This window comes from Calypte anna, chromosome 1, assembly GCF_003957555.1.
Source record: "Calypte anna isolate BGI_N300 chromosome 1, bCalAnn1_v1.p, whole genome shotgun sequence".
In the NCBI taxonomy this organism is placed as follows: domain Eukaryota; kingdom Metazoa; phylum Chordata; class Aves; order Apodiformes; family Trochilidae; genus Calypte; species Calypte anna.
The window spans coordinates 191806544-191823316 of NC_044244.1; the positions used below are offsets into that span (position 1 = coordinate 191806544).

Below are 16773 nucleotides of genomic sequence, written 5' to 3' on the forward strand. Positions count from 1 at the left end.
TCTATGGTTTTCATAGGCAGCTAGACCTGACAAGTGCCAGATGTCAAGGAAGAAAAATCCACTGCTGTTTGCAGTCCTGATTCACAACAAAGTAGTGGACATGGTGAGGCAGCCCACTGTGCATTCATGGTGTTCACCTTCTGGCCAACATAGTTTTAGATCACATCCATGAAGTCTCTTTATATGGGTTAGAAGTTCATTTTGTTTCTATAAAGATTGCCTGAACTCCAGGAAGACAAAAAGGCAAGCACTTGGGCTAAGACATGCAGGCTCGCCATGCTGGTGGAGGTATCATTACCACATTTCTAGGACACCATTTTTGACATGTCACCTAGCAAACAAAAGAAAAGAACTATCCCATTAGAACAAGCCATTCTCCACTCCTGCTAAACTGTGTGCCTTCCATTCCACATCTATCTTCCCACTTGAACTCTTCAAAGACACCTTTTCCCTTTCAGGAGATCAGAAAAGCTGCAGTCATCACAAAGCCTGAAGGAAAAAAACCAAGGTAACCCTGAGATCCCTGCCAGCTGTAACATGTTGCAGCAGTGAGATGGGAGAAGGCTGGGAATGTGTTAGAGGAATTTATATGCTCCAGTTCAAGATTTAAGGAGTTTGTTCTCAAGTTGGTGCTATCCTCTTTCTTCAGGATTTTGTCTTCTATTTGTAACAAAAATGTGCATCACTGCTAAAAGCTGCTCACATGCTACTCAGGACTGAAAGCAACAGGTTTAAGAGATTATTTCCTCAGAATCCCCTCAAACGGGAATTTTATAAACAAACTTTTGACCAAAATACTCTTTTCCCCAGATATGCAAAGCTTTTTCTTACAGTAAATCTTGTATAATTTCTAGAAGCTGCTGTTAGCTGCTGGACAGAGTCAGAACTTCTATGTCATTCTGACTCAAGTTCCCTTGAAGTCAAGAGGAAGGGAAACAGTTGAGGAATTTCCCTTTCCTTTGTATCAGACTCTGTTTTGGACAGGAAAGTCAGAGTATCTATGGTCACCATAGACTATAATACAACTTAGTTTACAAGATATAAATGTAACTTTTACTCACAACATTTTACCACTGATAGTGTATTATTATGTCAGGAATATGATATCATGTAGGCCAAATCACCATCCTACAAAACATATGGAATAAATGTGAAATAATTTCTACATAACAGTCTTGAGTACATGAAATTAGAAGTCATGCAGTAACATGAACCTCGCTGCTTTATGCAAACAAAAGTGCATTTATAAGCAGTAATTTAAAATGCTGTTTTGCCTCTGCTATATAGGCCATGGATACACGTCAAACCCATCTGCCAAAGACAAAAAAAACTTCTTCAAAAAAACTCAGAATACAGAGGGGAAGGCAGGGAAGAGAGGAGAAGAGGGGCCAAAAACTCAGCTCTGTCCAGAGTCTCTTAATGCCTCAGGGATATAAAACCATGAATGTAATAAAGCCATAGAAAAATAAGTAAATAGCTCTAAATTAATGTAAGTCTCAGAAGCATCTCTAGTGACAAATCTGGTGAGAACAGAAGAGGAGCAGACATTGCTACTGGACAGGTCTCTATCCTCACAACCCTTTAGGTACATGTGTCTGCTTCAGGCCCTTGCAGTCTGGCATTGCCCTCCAGGAAACAGGATCATACTGATCTAATGAGCACCAAAACCATGCACCAAGGCATTGCATTTGCTCCCCTGGCCACAGATTTCAATCAGGACATTACAACAAGATCTTGGCACTGGTACTGTGCAAAGGGACACTTCATGGGGGTGTCAGTTGATTGAAAACTCAACATGAGCTGGTAATGTGCACTTGCAGCCCAGAAAGCCAACCATGGCCTGGGCTGCATCAAAAGAAGTGTGGCCAGCAGGATGAGGGAGGTGACCCCACCTGCAGCACTGTGTCCAGGTCTGGACTCTCCAACACAAAAAGGACAAGGAGCTGTTGGAGTGAGTTCAGAAGAGGCCGCGAAGATGATCAGAGGGCTGGAGCATCTCTCCTATGGAGACAAGCTGAGAGAGTTGGGGTTATTCAGTCTGGAGAAGAGAAGGCTCTGGGGTGATCTTAGAGCACCCTCCAGTACCTGAAGAGGCTACAGGAAAGCTTGAGAGGAACTTTTAACAAGGGTGTGGAGTGACAAGACAAGGGAGAGTGGTTTCAAACTGAAAGAGAGTAGATTTGGATACCAGGAAAAAATTCTTTAGTGTGAAGGTTCTGAGCACAGGCTGCCCAGGGAAGCCAAGGATGTGTTCAAGGCCAGGCTGGATGGGGCTTTGAGCAGCCTGCTCTAGCAGAAAGTGTCTGAGTCCACAGCAGAGGGGCTGGAACTAGATGGTCTTTAAGGTCACTTCCAACCCTAACCACTCTATGATACAACTCTAAAGGTAACAGCATTTCTTACAGATGTGGAAGGCAGATGCAGCCAAGTTAAAAATTATCCTTCCTACTTAAAAAGAAATAGAACAAATCCCAACTACCTTCTGGTTATATTGTTATACTTGGATGCCATATTGATCTTCAGGACTCTCATTGTGATTTTGTTCCATGAGGTTCATATAAGAGTTTCTCAAAGAACCTGCCATCTGTAACTTCATTTCTATTTAGCAAATGACAGCTTTATGATTAGGCAGAGGTACAAAGTGCTTACTACAGAGCTACCAACAAATATAATCCTAAATTTATTGAGGATCTACACCAGCACTTCAGCTTATGAATGGGTACAAATTTTTATTTGACTACCGTTTGGAAACTTTTCACACCATCTGACACAACAGTCAGCATCCACAGTGCTAATCCAAAACCCTGGACTGGTGACTGCATAGCATATGCACTACTGCCAACAGGCACAAAATCTTATGTTGCAACCACAAAACCTGGAAAGCTCTGAACTGGAATTACCAAGGATTTTTTCATGTAATCAGGCAAGCCTCTTGCCTCAGGTCAATGAAGTCTTAAGAAAACTATTGTAGGAATGATATTTTACCATGTCTTTGTGTTTAAAGAATGCTGGGAGAAGAAATGTTATATTGTCCATTTGATTAATTTAAAAATCTAAAATAAATAGCTCAACACCATTTACAAAACAACCTGCAGGCTTCATCAGTGTCTCACAGCAAACAAATTAATAAAACTAGTGGAAGCAGAACTTCAGTCCTCCCCAAAAGAACAAGAGTTTGCAAGGGCTGAGTGTCCACACAGGCTGTGGGAGCTTACAATAAGCTGCTCTACTACTAAACTTCCCATCATTCTGTAGAGCAGTTTCTACAATTAGGGTTCCACTCCCTCTTTGTTTTCAATTGGGTGCAAGATATTACCTACTCTGACAGTCTCTTAACTATTTTTTCCTGGTAGATATCATACAGCATGGTTCCATAGTTCACAAAGCTGTGTTTTGCTGAGTTTAACATATTTAAGTGGAGCAGATTCTTCTCCCAGCACTTCAGAAGAGCATGCTACATTAATTCTGTTCCACTTGCACTCATTCTGTATGGCTTCGTATTAGATGCTTTTGTTTCCACCTGGGGTTCTGATAAAAAGCTTTCCCAGTCCTGACTAGTGCAGCTGAGATCCTTTAGGTTCCTTTGCAAAGCTCCCACCACAATGCTTCAGCTCAGGGATGCCCGAGTACCTGAAAAACTGGCACCTGATCTCCCTAGATAAGCAGTTGGGAAAAAACCTAGCAATAATCAGTTGGGTTTTTCTCCCCTTTTAATGGATCCCATCCATATAGTGCAAATTGTATTACATTTCACTTTGATAGCAAATGTTTAATCACTGGAACCAGGCCAGGCACAAACTGAAACCAGAACAGTTTTTAGTCTCTGCAAAAACAAGAAGAAAACCTCTTCCCCTGTGTGATATACTTGGCCAACCTCCTGAGACCCACTGAGACAAGTTACTGCAAGTCTGGCTTTCTGCAAAAGATTCTTAGCACTGATTCCAATCACAGATGGTAAAACCTGCTGGCTTGAAGTATAGCACCAGTTATAAGACCTAAGGCTAATTTAAAAATGTAAAAAGAATTAATCTAAAATGTAATTAATGCCTTCCTCCACTTCAAGTCACCTCCTACCAATTCTAACTCAATTCTTTCAATTTCTTTTTGGACATTTTTTTTCACTTAGAGCCCCTATACATGCAAAAAGAACTGAGAGGTCTCAACATTTTGTTTGGTGCCACTGCAAATTCAATAGGAAATTTTCCTTTGCCAGGAAAGTTTTCAGACCTAAGTTTCAAATAAGAGTGGAAAATCCATATCAGATTGATTGACTCATAGAAATCAATAAAAATACTGCACAGATTGATTTCTGGAGAAAGGCTGTCGATGAACATCTGTGAGCCTTGGGATATTTGGCATGATTTTTTTTTCTTAAACCTTAAATTCAAGTAATACCACACAAAAATCTTCCCTTCCATAAAAGATTTCTAAACCCTGTAATAAACAGGAATCTGAAATTATGTTTTATTTAACTCATACATGAGAGCTTCTGTGTCTTGGCAGTAAACAGAAAGAAAACCCAAGATGTAGCTTCCCACACACACTAAAATTTTAAGCCACTCACAAATTCAAAGTGCTTTAGGCCAAAGGAGTCATCCAAAAATTATATCTCATAAAATTTCTCAAACCTCTCAGGCACCTTGATTCTTTTAAGGGTTTACATTTTTCTAGAACACAAGTCACAACAAAAAGACAACCTTGTACATAAACCCATTTGCCCCTCTGCCCTGCTACTTTTTCTGAGGCACAAAAGGGGAAATGTTAATTCAAATACTGCTTTCCAAGCATTGAGATATTACATTAAGAGGTACCACAGCCATAGCTTAGATTTTGAAGTTTTCACTCAGGTATGGGATGTAATGAGGGAGAGGCAAGGAAGAGGTTGGAGCAGTTTGCCATAGCTGACGTTAAATTCATCAATAGGCTCAGAAAAAACAACAGAACACCAGAGTCAGCAGTCACCAAATCAACAGCATGTCATGTAGAAATGTCACAATGTCCTAAATTTCCATTGCAAAATTATTTTAAGTGCTCCTTGCACAGCAGATCTAAGGTGCTTGAGCTTTGCTCCAGAGAATCTGTCTTGCAGCCATTACTTTCTAAAAAGGGGAAGAAGGTGACAGCCAATCCTTCACTTTTGGCTGCTTTCACATCCCCATTTGTGCCAACTCCTTTAGCTTACCAACTCCTTGCAGCTGAGGCCTGCAGGCCTGGCTGATCAGGAGTTCCCATCCATATACATCTTCATCCCATAAAGCATTCAGTTCCAAGTAGCCTATAGGCTCCCAAAAAATGAGAGGGTTTGGTTTTGTGTAGTTGCAGGTTGCACATTTTCCTTAGTTCATTTCTTCACTGCTCCAACATATCAATGCTTGCAAGGAGGATGAGTTGAAAGTCCAGACCTGGGGCAACAGGAAGCTGGGCAAGGCAGATAAATGGAACTCTGTAATACAATAATCTGCATCACCAGAGAAACTGACTCTCAGAAGAGAAGTAACTAAGTTTGGCCTACACTCAAGCTCAGTAATAAACCTTTACTTTCAAGCAAGGAAGCTAAGAAGAACATCAGGAGCAGTAAGAGCTTTGCAGAACTGGCCCCTACCACCCTGGGAGGTCACGTTAGGCAGTAAAGGTTCCTCTCTGACTGGGAGGTCTCTGAACCACAGCATTGCAACAACAACCAATAATCACACTCTTTTGGACAAATTTGGTTCTTCACTGACATTTAAGCAGAGCAGTCACAGGTAATTCAGCACCATCCCAGGCTTAGAGAATATAACTTTTCTGTAAACACATGAGGCAAATCCCATGAAGAGAGAACATCTGATTAAGCCAGCTGCCAGTGTTGGCACCAGCACAAATAGTTTAACACAGTCACGGACGTATTTGTGCAGAAGATCAGAAGACTACAGATTTCACTTTGAGTAGTGGGGAAAGAAAAGATGCTTTCAAGAGGGACTTAAGTCACAATTCAAGAGAGTTTGAAACATGTTTGTCTCCAGTGATAAGGACCTGAACTTAAAACAGACGCAAGAAGGCCTACTGCCATTTTCATTCTTGAAGGGCAAGAAGGGAAGAAACCACCTAATAAGATACACAGTACCTGTAGCCAACCCAGCTCTTTCAAGAGGTGTTATCAGAGCATTTTCAAAATTGTAAGAGCTAAGTGTACACAGCATATCATATTTCCAACAGTCCCAGAGATTAACTGAGCAGTATTTGTCAACATGCATGCTTAGTCAGTAGAAGGTAGGGAAGTTCCTACATAGCTTATTGTAAAGAATGTTGATGGATCAAGGAGCTTTGCAGAAGTGGAGAAGAGCTATAATAAGGCAATGCTGAAGTTGCTCTTACACAGCAATGCTTTATTTCATCCCAGTAACAAACCTACATGTTCTCCTGTGCAATATTCAATACAACACACTTAAGGGAAAGAATTTCCTTATGTGCAGACAATAGCTCTTAACAGCCACAACAGAAAAAGAAGTCAAAAATATGCTATACAACAAGCCTTCCTGACACCTTACCCTTCCTCAACAGTATCAAGATGAGCCCTGTTTTTTTTAACCTGCAAAACAGCTGCAGTTTAAAAATATTCTTACTGACATCCTTGCATAATTATCTTTAGCCACCTGGAAGATGCAGAAATGCAGCTAGAGTAATGCAAGCACTTGAGAAAAAAATCCACTTTTCCCCAGGAATATTTGCTTTGCTGGTCCACACAGCTCTGCCTGTGATTTAATTTTATTCTTGTTTGGTCAAGACCTTCATCATTTTAAAGAACACAAAAATTACTCTTAACAAGAGAGCAAAATCTTAATAACAAGAAGAAGATAAAAGTTAACTTAAAATTGGAAAAGAACAGAATAATTAGCTTTGGTTGTGGCCTAATCCCTCTAATGGGATCCCACATATGGCAGCTTGCCATTTCTTTCATGGGGCTTGGATACTGGCAGCAGTGCCTAAGGACTTCCACTTCTATACCTATTATGGTATGCAATCATTTGGCCACTGGTTTAAAGAGGATGTGGTGTCTGGAATAAGAGATTCAGAAATTAAAGAGAAGCCACAGAGAATCATAGGTAAATTTCTCTTTTCCCTTTGACCACTGTTTTCAGACTATCTGTAAGATGTCATGCCATTTATTTTACATTGCCATCAGTATAAAACTACTAAATATAATAATAATTTGGAAGCAGATTCAGAATGAGAGATTTCAGCAATCAGTAGCATCAGCATTACAAATTCCAAGGTTCCCAAAATCTAGTTGTATTACCTTGCAAATCACACCACTGGCACTCTGTGGTTTAATCCCAGTAAGCACTTTGAATTAATAATAGTTCATCTGCATGAACTTCATCTTTCTAGTTGCTAATTCTTTTAATCAAGAGTTACAATGCAAGGAATTATTTTCTCAGGGTAAGAGACTTGAAATATAATAATGGTGGCTCAGTCCTCTAGATCTGAAGGCAGAGCAGTGTCTATAGTCTAACAGTTATCCTCACCTTCCTTCACAGAGGGAGTAGCTCCTTTCAAAAGCAGAAGGGGAGGAGTGGTCTCACAACACTCAATGTCCCATTGTCACTTTCTCATTCTTTATGTCAGCATTACCATTAGACCTCTTAGCTAAAATTCTGTTTTGAAATTTGTACCACACAAAAAGAAGTGTGCAAAACACTGTGACTAATTAACAAGTATTTCCTATCAGTGGCTACTGGGAAGTGACACACTTCCTGCATCTTCGTTAGATAATCTGTTCTATATTAAACCAAAAATGCCAAGCTGCAGTTTGCAAACTACACAGAGTCACTGTTTAGTTCTGACTCTGTAAAGCAGGCTTTCTAAAAAGAGCAGTTTCCTAAGGTGCTGTCAGCATTGATGCAAAACAACTCATGCTACAAATAGCATGGGTTTGTATTCAACTACTAATGCTCACTCTGTCGAGGTAACAGTAAGATATTTTGTAGAGCAGCTTCAGACTTGAGCACCAATTGAAAAGACCCTTAAGAGTATGCAGTTTCTGAAAAAACTTTGAAAACTGTTGATTTAAAAGTCTGTCCACATTATGTCTCTGATGGTTTTTATCCCATTGTCACAGGAATCCATTGGTCAGTGTCTCTTGCATCCCTGTGAGTTTAAGTGTCCCCATTCTCCACATTTGAGTCAAGGTGATGAGCTAGTTGAGCCAGGACAGCCACCATCACTGAAAGACCCATTTTCCTCCACTATGTTTGTAAAACTATGAACCCCTGGATTAATGGTTTGTCCTTTTTTAATGGCCTAAAGTTGTGCCAGGGGAGGTTGAGACTAGATATTGGGAAGAATTTCTTTACTCAAAGAGTAGTCAGACACTGAAGCAGGCTGCCCAGGGAGGCAGTAGAGTCACCATCCCTGGAGGCATTAAAAAAACTTGTAGATGTTGGACTACAGAACATGCTTCAGTGGGCATGCTGTTTATTTCTGTGTTGATAGTTGAACTTAAGAGGTCTTTTCCAGCTGTGAAAATTCTGTGATTTTATGCATCACTTTGACCTGCTCTAAGGCACCGTCAGGGCTGACTGCTCAGGTCACTGGGGGCAGTAGGTTTCCTCTTCAGGGGTGTGTACAATACAGCATTGTGGTGCAGGCTGAGCATGAAACTGCCAGAGCAGAAGGGCAACATTTTACGTCATCTTTGCCCCCCCTGAGGGAGGCCCCTGATCTCAGCTTCACCAGAGCAGCTTTGCCTGTAGCCCAGCACAAATCCGAGATCTGGCAGTAGATAAGGGCACTCCATCATTCTCAGACGTGATTAGCAGTATAAGCAAGTAGCTGTGGGAAACAAAATCATCCCTTACTCACCTGAATCACTCTACCATGGCACTGCAGCCTCCTTGCTTTTCAGCTACCAACCTTGTTACTGTAACTAAGCTCTGTTTAACTGATTACTAATATGCACAAAGAAGCCAGGGAACCAAACAAACCCTTTGTCTGTCCTTTCTCTCACCAGATGACTGACTAACCACTGAACTTAAGGCACTCATGCAACGTTTTAAGGTTAAAATTACCCACCTAATAATTGATGTAATCTGAAGGCTACCACGAACACTTGCGTCACCTAATCCAATCCTTGTTGCAGTAACTGAGGCACAAGCACACTAGAGAACAGGGTCTCAGAAAGAATCCAATTACCAGCAGAAATCAGGTGCCAGAGGCAGAAGGATGTTCTTTATGAGTCCTGCTGCAATAGAAACAATTAAGTAAGGTAGAGGGAGGTGGGAGAAAAATCACTTTGGCAGTTTCCAGATAAGTTAAAAAGCAAAATTATTAAAATAAGATAGACTACAGCAGATGAAATAGTCACAATCAGGTCCCATCTCACTCATCAAAATTACCTTAACCATTGCAATTAGGCTTTTATTTCAGGGTTCTTTTTGTTTGGTTTGGTCTTTTTTTTTAGTAGATACATTTAAAGAAAGCTTACTATAGCTCCCCTTTAAGAGGAAAATCACTCATCTTCCCACTCACAGTTATGTTTCAATGGATGGTCCTACAATATAAATATTCTATCTGCAAGCAGGTTCATTCTAAGTTGAAACAAGCAAGAAGCAACATCAGTCCTCCTTAATAGTGATATTAAATTGCAAGAATAACAGGAAGTTTATCAGCCATGAAAATTTCACTCATGAGACTTGTTTGCAGTGCTGGGCTGGGCTATACCACGCAAAAGCCAGTCTTTTCCCTAACTGGTACTAATTTTACTGAATGGTTATGTCCAGATCCAAACAAAGCACTCAGGCACTTAAAAGCAAGGTGGATTATGATGTAAGGAGCCTAAAAGGGCATTGTGAAAGCTAAACCCAGTTGTTACACTAAGAAGTGACAAGTAGGACAATTTCTGTAGCAGCCTACATTGCATGAGGTGTGGTGTCAAAACACACTGCATGAATAGTGTTTGCCCTATAAATGCTGCTGAAGAGCAGAGGAGCAGGGAAGTAGGAGAAAAAAGTTGTGATTGAAACCAGCACTCAGACTGAGGTGCAGTGGTGCAGACCCCTGACTCACTGGGCAGCATTGTAAGGTCAACACCAGCCAGCATGGTTCTTGCTTTAGGTACAAGTTCTGCTCCTGTTGATGACAACAGGTAGCAAAATCAGGGTTTGAGAGTTTATGAGGCTAGGGTATGGCATGTAATGCCAGTATTTAGTTTTGCAGGAGTGGCTCATTCTCTAAGACCATAGGTATGCAAAGTGTTAGCTCTCTCTTGCCCAATGGCTAGAGCACAAAGCCAAGAAGCAGCCAAAACCAGTCCTCAGACCACTTTACCTAAGAGGATTCAAACTTGCATCTCTTTGTTTACAAAAATATGACAGCATCTGAAAGTTTCACTTGATTCACATTTAACCCTTCCCTGAGGCTGCACTACCAGGGATTAAGCAACCCAGCTCACTGAATGACCATTCCTTTAAAGTGATGTCACAACATCACAAGCAGAAAAAAGAACCAAGCTCTACTTTCTCTGTCAGGCCACCACATTACCAATCAAGCTTGCTCTCTCGTGACTTCCCTCCTGATCCAGACAGTTCTGCATTCCTGGCTACCCAGCGGGAAGGGAAGGGAAGGGAAGGGAAGGGAAGGGAAGGGAAGGGAAGGGAAGGGAAGGGAAGGGAAGGGAAGGGAAGGGAAGGGAAGGGAAGGGCAACCCCAGGGTATTAATTTTTGATTCAAGCCTCATAATCTCTAGATAAGAACCCTTATCACTACGAAACAAGACAAATTTCATGACACTTACAGTATCATAAATTATCCTAGGCTTTTAAAACAAAACAAACCAAACAACAACAACAAAAAACACAACTCTAAGAGCTACATACTCATTTAAAACTCAGATGTAATATAGGCAGGACCAGAACAGAAGGTCAGGGGCCTACTATTTTGGGCTGTTAAATAGGTCTCTGCCAAAGACTTAAACACATACCTTCTGCTTAAGGTGCCTAAAGTGCAATTAGGCAAGAGTTTTGGACCTCACCCTTCATTTTTCATCAGTGATGTTCTATTTTTAATGCTGTTTTTGAATCACATAAGCCATTTAAATGCAGTAGACAAGACAAGCGTGGAGATAGATTTTAGCACCTAAAAATCTGATGGTCCAAAACCATTTCTAACCCAGTTTTCTTCAGTATGCTGCTCTCCTTCTGAGGCTCTGTTAACATGGCTGAGACGACACAGTCTAACTGTAGTCCATCCAGCCTGTAAAGAAGTAAATCACTGACAATTCATTAGTCAGTCAGAATCAAGTAAGTCAGGCAGGCAATTTCAAAAAAAGCATCTGACAATGAGTCTAGGATCTAGCAGTTCTGCTGCTTACTCTGTAAATAAGCATAATTTTACTAATACATACATATATTTATATAGAGACTGACAGCAACAGAAATGCAGAATTTCCTTGACAGGGAGAGAGAAAGAAAAGAAAAATTTACTTTTAGAAGATTTATTCTATAGAGGAAAAGGAGTATAACAAGATGGAAGAAAAAAAAAAAGTAAATTTGTAAATTTGTTCATTAATTGGGTGCATATGCACAGGATACTGAGTAGGATTTGTATAAAAAATAGTCTGACATTACCATCCAGATAAAGAACTATAAAGTAAGAGGGAAGAAATATTATTTTCCTCCTTCTTACACATATATCTCTTCAAGTTGCCACTCTCAATGCAATAAGAAAGTCAAGTTACATATAAAATGGAAATCTTATAGCATGAAGTAAAGATCTAGCATAGTGAGTTGCTGTACCCAGGTGAATTGGAATGACTCCCTACCACAAGAAAGAAGCATAAATGAGTCTGCTAAAATCAGCTGTCATTCACTTTATGCCCAAATAAGCTGAAGAACTTGATAATGCTACAACAGCAAATGCAGCATCACTGGATTGACATATCATAAAGTGTTCTGGCATTGGAAGATCAAACTTAGGAGCCTCCTTAAACTGACTTATGAGTAACCTAGATAAGCTGACTTTAAATACAACAGGTGATGGACTCTGAGCACCAGAAGGTTGCCTACTGCTTTTAGTGGTTATCTGTTAGTCACCCATCCTGGATGAAAAGCACTTGCTAAGAAGAGAAATAAATTGCTTATTGTGGTGCGAAACAAGTCACTATTGAATGAAGATTGATCTCCCTGGGACAGAACTATTACTTTTAACAACAACAAAAAAAAAATCCTACTGAGAGACAATTATTTTTAGTTTCTTTTCTTTTGAAATTGTGCTTTTTGTTCTGTTCACCACTGTTAAAGTTGGTTCATTTCTGTCATGAACACAGGAAACAAGATACAGGGTAGAAAACAAGTAATTCCTTCAACTTCATCCCACTGTTTAGCTTCTTGGTTAAGCTTTTTTTTTCCAGATACAGCAGTTAAAAATCTCAGCTTCTGTGCAAGCATCAAAGTTGTTCTCCAAATACTAAATTGGAGCAGTACTTCCACCTGGGAATCTGGCAAGTGTCATATAAGAACATGAATAACAAGAGATGACTCCAGAGAACATATCTGTCCATGATCTCTACTCAGTGCTTTAAAGAAGAGACAGCTACACCCTTCTGACATTAATTCGGGGGGCAATAGAGTGTTGTTTACTCTGGCCTTTCTCAGCCTTGGTAAACAGGAGCATGAATACTTATTTCACTGAATTTCAAAACTCTGACAGTCAAACTTACTATATATTATTCTGGGCTGCAAGAGATGCTGGAAGGAAATGTCTAACATGAGACAGGTCCAATGACAGCTTCAGAAAATTCAAGAACGTGCTCTGGAGACAAAGCAGAGGTAGATGCAGAGTAAGCAAGATGCTTATTACTTCCTTGCCTTAAACCCAGACACAAGCACACATGGAAATTGGCAACAGTGCATAAGCACTTTCTAACAGTGTAACATTACTTGTAGCATTTTATAATATAGGTATGCATAAGTATATAAGTAACACATAAGTGCAAATGGGCAGACACAGTATACTTACCCAAACAATGCACAAGAAAACATGAGAAAATGGTAAAATCTGCAAGATAAGAGCAAAGACTTAAAGGCAGCAGGAAAGATACCAAGAGAAGCCAAACTAAACCTACCAAAAAAAAAGGAGATGTTTCTTTTGCAGGGTTATTGTGGTTCCCTCAGGCATAAGAAAGATGCCTAGCAAGAGTAAGGTGGATTCTTACTCCCCAAAATAATATGAACTATGTCAAAGGCAGATGAGATCACCCCCTTTTTTTCCAGGGAGGCAACTAGGTATATAAAACACTAACAATAAGCAAAAAAATTATGGTAATTTATGGAAATCACAAAATGCTCACTTTGATTCCAGCTTCTCTTCAAGCATTGTGCCTTTATCTCAGCAACTGAGGCCATCAAGAACTGCAGTCTTGAGCACTAAATACAGGGCATCAGCTCCATGGCACTGTACACTCCCAGGTTTACGACCACTTACAGATGTGATCATTAACTGTTTGGAACATGTAGTGATAATTATGGGTGGTAATTAAGGACTAAAGACTGGAATTCTGTATTGCTGATGTATATCAGTTTAAGTGGTTTGATTCATCAGTCTTTTAAACACCGTCAGAGAGATCTCCAATTCGCTGATACACATAAACACACAGATACTTTGTTGTGACACTCTGATTGCTCCTTTTATCAAAGAAAATCTAGTTTCTCTCCAGAGCATCCTGTCAAGCATGTTATAATTCCCTTTCCCTTACACTTTTGGGAAAGCTCAGAAATACTTATCTTGCCACTTGACAATCTGCCCCCAGCTATAAGTGACTTTATCCTACAATAGTAATCATATAAACAGACCCTTCAGCTCACACAAGGCAGACACAACTGAGTGCATTAGACTAGAGGGCCAGCTCCAATTTTGCGAGTTACTAAGAGACGGTGTGAAAGATGCAATTAATTTAGTGCTTTGAAATGAAAGCGTTTACTATTATCATAAAAAGGTCATTAGCATCTCTCAGCTGAGATCTAAGCACCTTCTTTCATTAAAGTCCTTTTATTAAGCTCTGCAGAAGGCGGGTGCGGTAAGTTTTTACAGTTAGCTCTCACCACCAGACAGGAGCTCCCTCCAGCAGCCCTGGGGTGTCCCAGCCTTCAGCCCCCGTGCAGGGGGAGGCTGCAGCTCCTCTCAGCCGCTCTCGGGAGCGGTTCTGAGGAAAATCGCTGAGAAGCGGCGCTTCCCTGTGGCTTTACTTACGAGGGGCTGTGCGAGGAAGACACCTGTGAGATTTCCTCCATCCGCAGGAGAACGTCCTGCAAGCTGGCCACGGCAAAAACATCCGAGCAGCCCAGAGGCCGAAACCTTGCAGTCAGCTCTCCTCAGCTGCTAACAGACTCATCATCCTCTCGCTGTGCCAGCACTGCAGGCACGGAGGGTTTTTAGACTTTAAAAAAAATAACTCCGAGCCACCCCATTAGCAAGACAACCCCATCCCTCCGAAACCCCTCAGAGCAGCCGCAATCCTCACTCCTCCCGCCGCCTCAGCGAGCCAGGAGCACCGCGGCGCGGATCCCCACCACCTCAGCTACGCTGGACCCCGCCGCCCCTTCCGCGGCTTCCCCATCCCTTCCCTCCCCAGTTACCAGTTACCTCGTCCCGGCCGGCAACCGCTACCCCACGCCGCCTTCCCCGCCTGTCTAAGGGGAAGGGAGGCGGTGGCGAGCAGCAAGGCAACTCCGGCTGGGCCAATGGCGGCACCGCCTCCCTCAGAGCCGGGCGGCTCCCTGCGCCTCGGGCCCGCCCCCCGCTCCGCCCCGGCTCCCCGCGCCCACCTGAGGCACCGAAGGGACCTTCCGAGGGACCAGGACAGAGCGGGGAGATGGTCCCTGGGGCAATAGGAGCCGTCGAGGGCGGATTTGAGGCACTTCTGAGGCAGCAGCTCACTGTCTCCACAGCGGATAGTGGGTGTGTCACGTAAAGTCCACACAGGGAATATCAGCTTGACTTGACAGACTTGAGGTAAACCGATCCGTGTTTGACTCCACCTGGTGATAGGTGTGAACGTAGTCCTGTTTGCAGTAAAGATGCAGGCAGCGATAACCCAGGTTTCAGTCATCTGTTTGTCCAGGAAGCTGCTGTAAGTGCTTTTCGGTTTAATTAGTGGCACAAAACACACACGCCACCATTTTTTCGTAGGATGTTTCAGCAGGGCCTTCCCTTTGAAGCGCGTCTTGTTTAGCAGCCGAGGCACCAAGGTGAAGGGAGGAGTCCCTCAGGGTGCAGGGTGACAGCTCCGTGGAGAGCTGGCATGGTGGTATTTTCACGTTATTTATGTTATTCTCATGGCTCTTGCTTTAAATTTTAATTTTGTTTTGGGGCAGCGGGAGGACTTCAGTCTCTGGAGTCCAGGCGAGTGGAGTCTGTTGTGCCTTGTGGGTGTTTTCTGTTTGATGATTTACAGGAGGTGAGAAGGAGTCTACGAATAACTGCAGTTTCCATCAAGAACTGTACAAGATAGTTTCTACTTTGCAATTGATGAGAAATGCTGTCTTATTTCTAATTAGACAGTCCTTTGTCATGAAACCTTTATAATGAATGCTTTCTGGTTCTTTCCATATGTAATTTTAATCTGTGACAATTGTTCTGCATGTGCATATATCTGTAAAAAAGATGAATTTCCTATTTTAAACTTGATCAGAACATGAAGCCAAAAAGCCAGTGGCTTTTAGTAGTGGTATATACTAAAAAGGGCTGATATTTTGCATGGAAATTTCCATCACACTGTGGCTTTACCCTATCTTATCAGATACCCAAAGTTAAAAAAAAAAAAAAAGAAAAAAAAAAAAGAGAGAGAGAGAGAGAGAAAAAAAAAGTTTAAAGAAACGTAACTTCCAGTTGTGAAGTCAGTGCAAAACTCAGCATTAGGGATGGCATCAGAGCATCAGAGTAGGAATCAGCTCTCTGGAGTGGACTTTGCTATCAGACTTTTCTTTAAGCAGAACCTTCTGCAGCCCATCTTAGAAGGCCACCAAGAAAGAAACCACATTCTCTACCTTGCCTCATTTTGGCACAGTCTGGGTTTTCTGGGTTTCTTTCTTGCAGGATGCAAGGCTAAGTATTCTGGAAATGCCCCAAAAGAGTGAAGTTTTCTCTTCTAGTTCTAGAGGATGTTTACAAAAGGTTAATTTAATTTCTCTAGTTACTCAAATAAGTTATCTCTCAGATGGCACACAGTGCCCCTGCTGTTTCATCAGTAATGATATAGCAGGATCAAAGGAAAAAAGAAACAAAAGCAGGAAGCTATGAAAAGAGAAAAGTCATCTGAAATATAATTATATACAGTCGAAAAGATTAAGAAAAAAAGGGCCATGTTTAGCATGCCTCTAGATTAGTAATGCTCCTTCCTTAAATTCTGTCTGCTCTGGTAATTTTCCCCATTTCTTGTTGCAAACATCATGATTTTATAGTTAATGATTGGTGGGTGATCTTAGCTGTAATACCAGTACAAGCCACCCATATCCAGTCTGCTGAGATGGTCTCACTGTAATTCTGACCACTAAAATAATCACCGATTAAAACTTACAAGGGAAAGGAAGGAAAAAGAAAATCTGTATTTCTAGTAGGGGCCCAGAAAAATCTCTCAAGTTATAAGAGTTGTAACACTGTCATCTCCTTTCTGCTTCCTGCAGCCTCTCATGCAAAGGATGGGCCCGTTCAAAACCAACCCTACCAATAGGCTGCTGTTAATTCTTGTGATGGACATTTTTGGCAGAATACATGAATTCTTGGAGTTATAGGCTGTGTTTC

General features: G+C 41.4%; 1 protein-coding gene across 1 annotated transcript in view; it reads right to left on the bottom strand.

Moving 5' to 3' along the window:
* Positions 1-14698, bottom strand: part of SYTL2 (synaptotagmin like 2) — a 56789-nt gene extending 42091 nt beyond the window's left edge. Inside the window, exon 1 of the mRNA XM_030454185.1 lies at positions 14617-14698. The gene's annotated coding sequence lies outside the window, so the exon portion shown is untranslated. The remainder of the gene's footprint in view (positions 1-14616) is intronic.
* Between the last annotated feature and the right edge of the window lie 2075 nt (positions 14699-16773).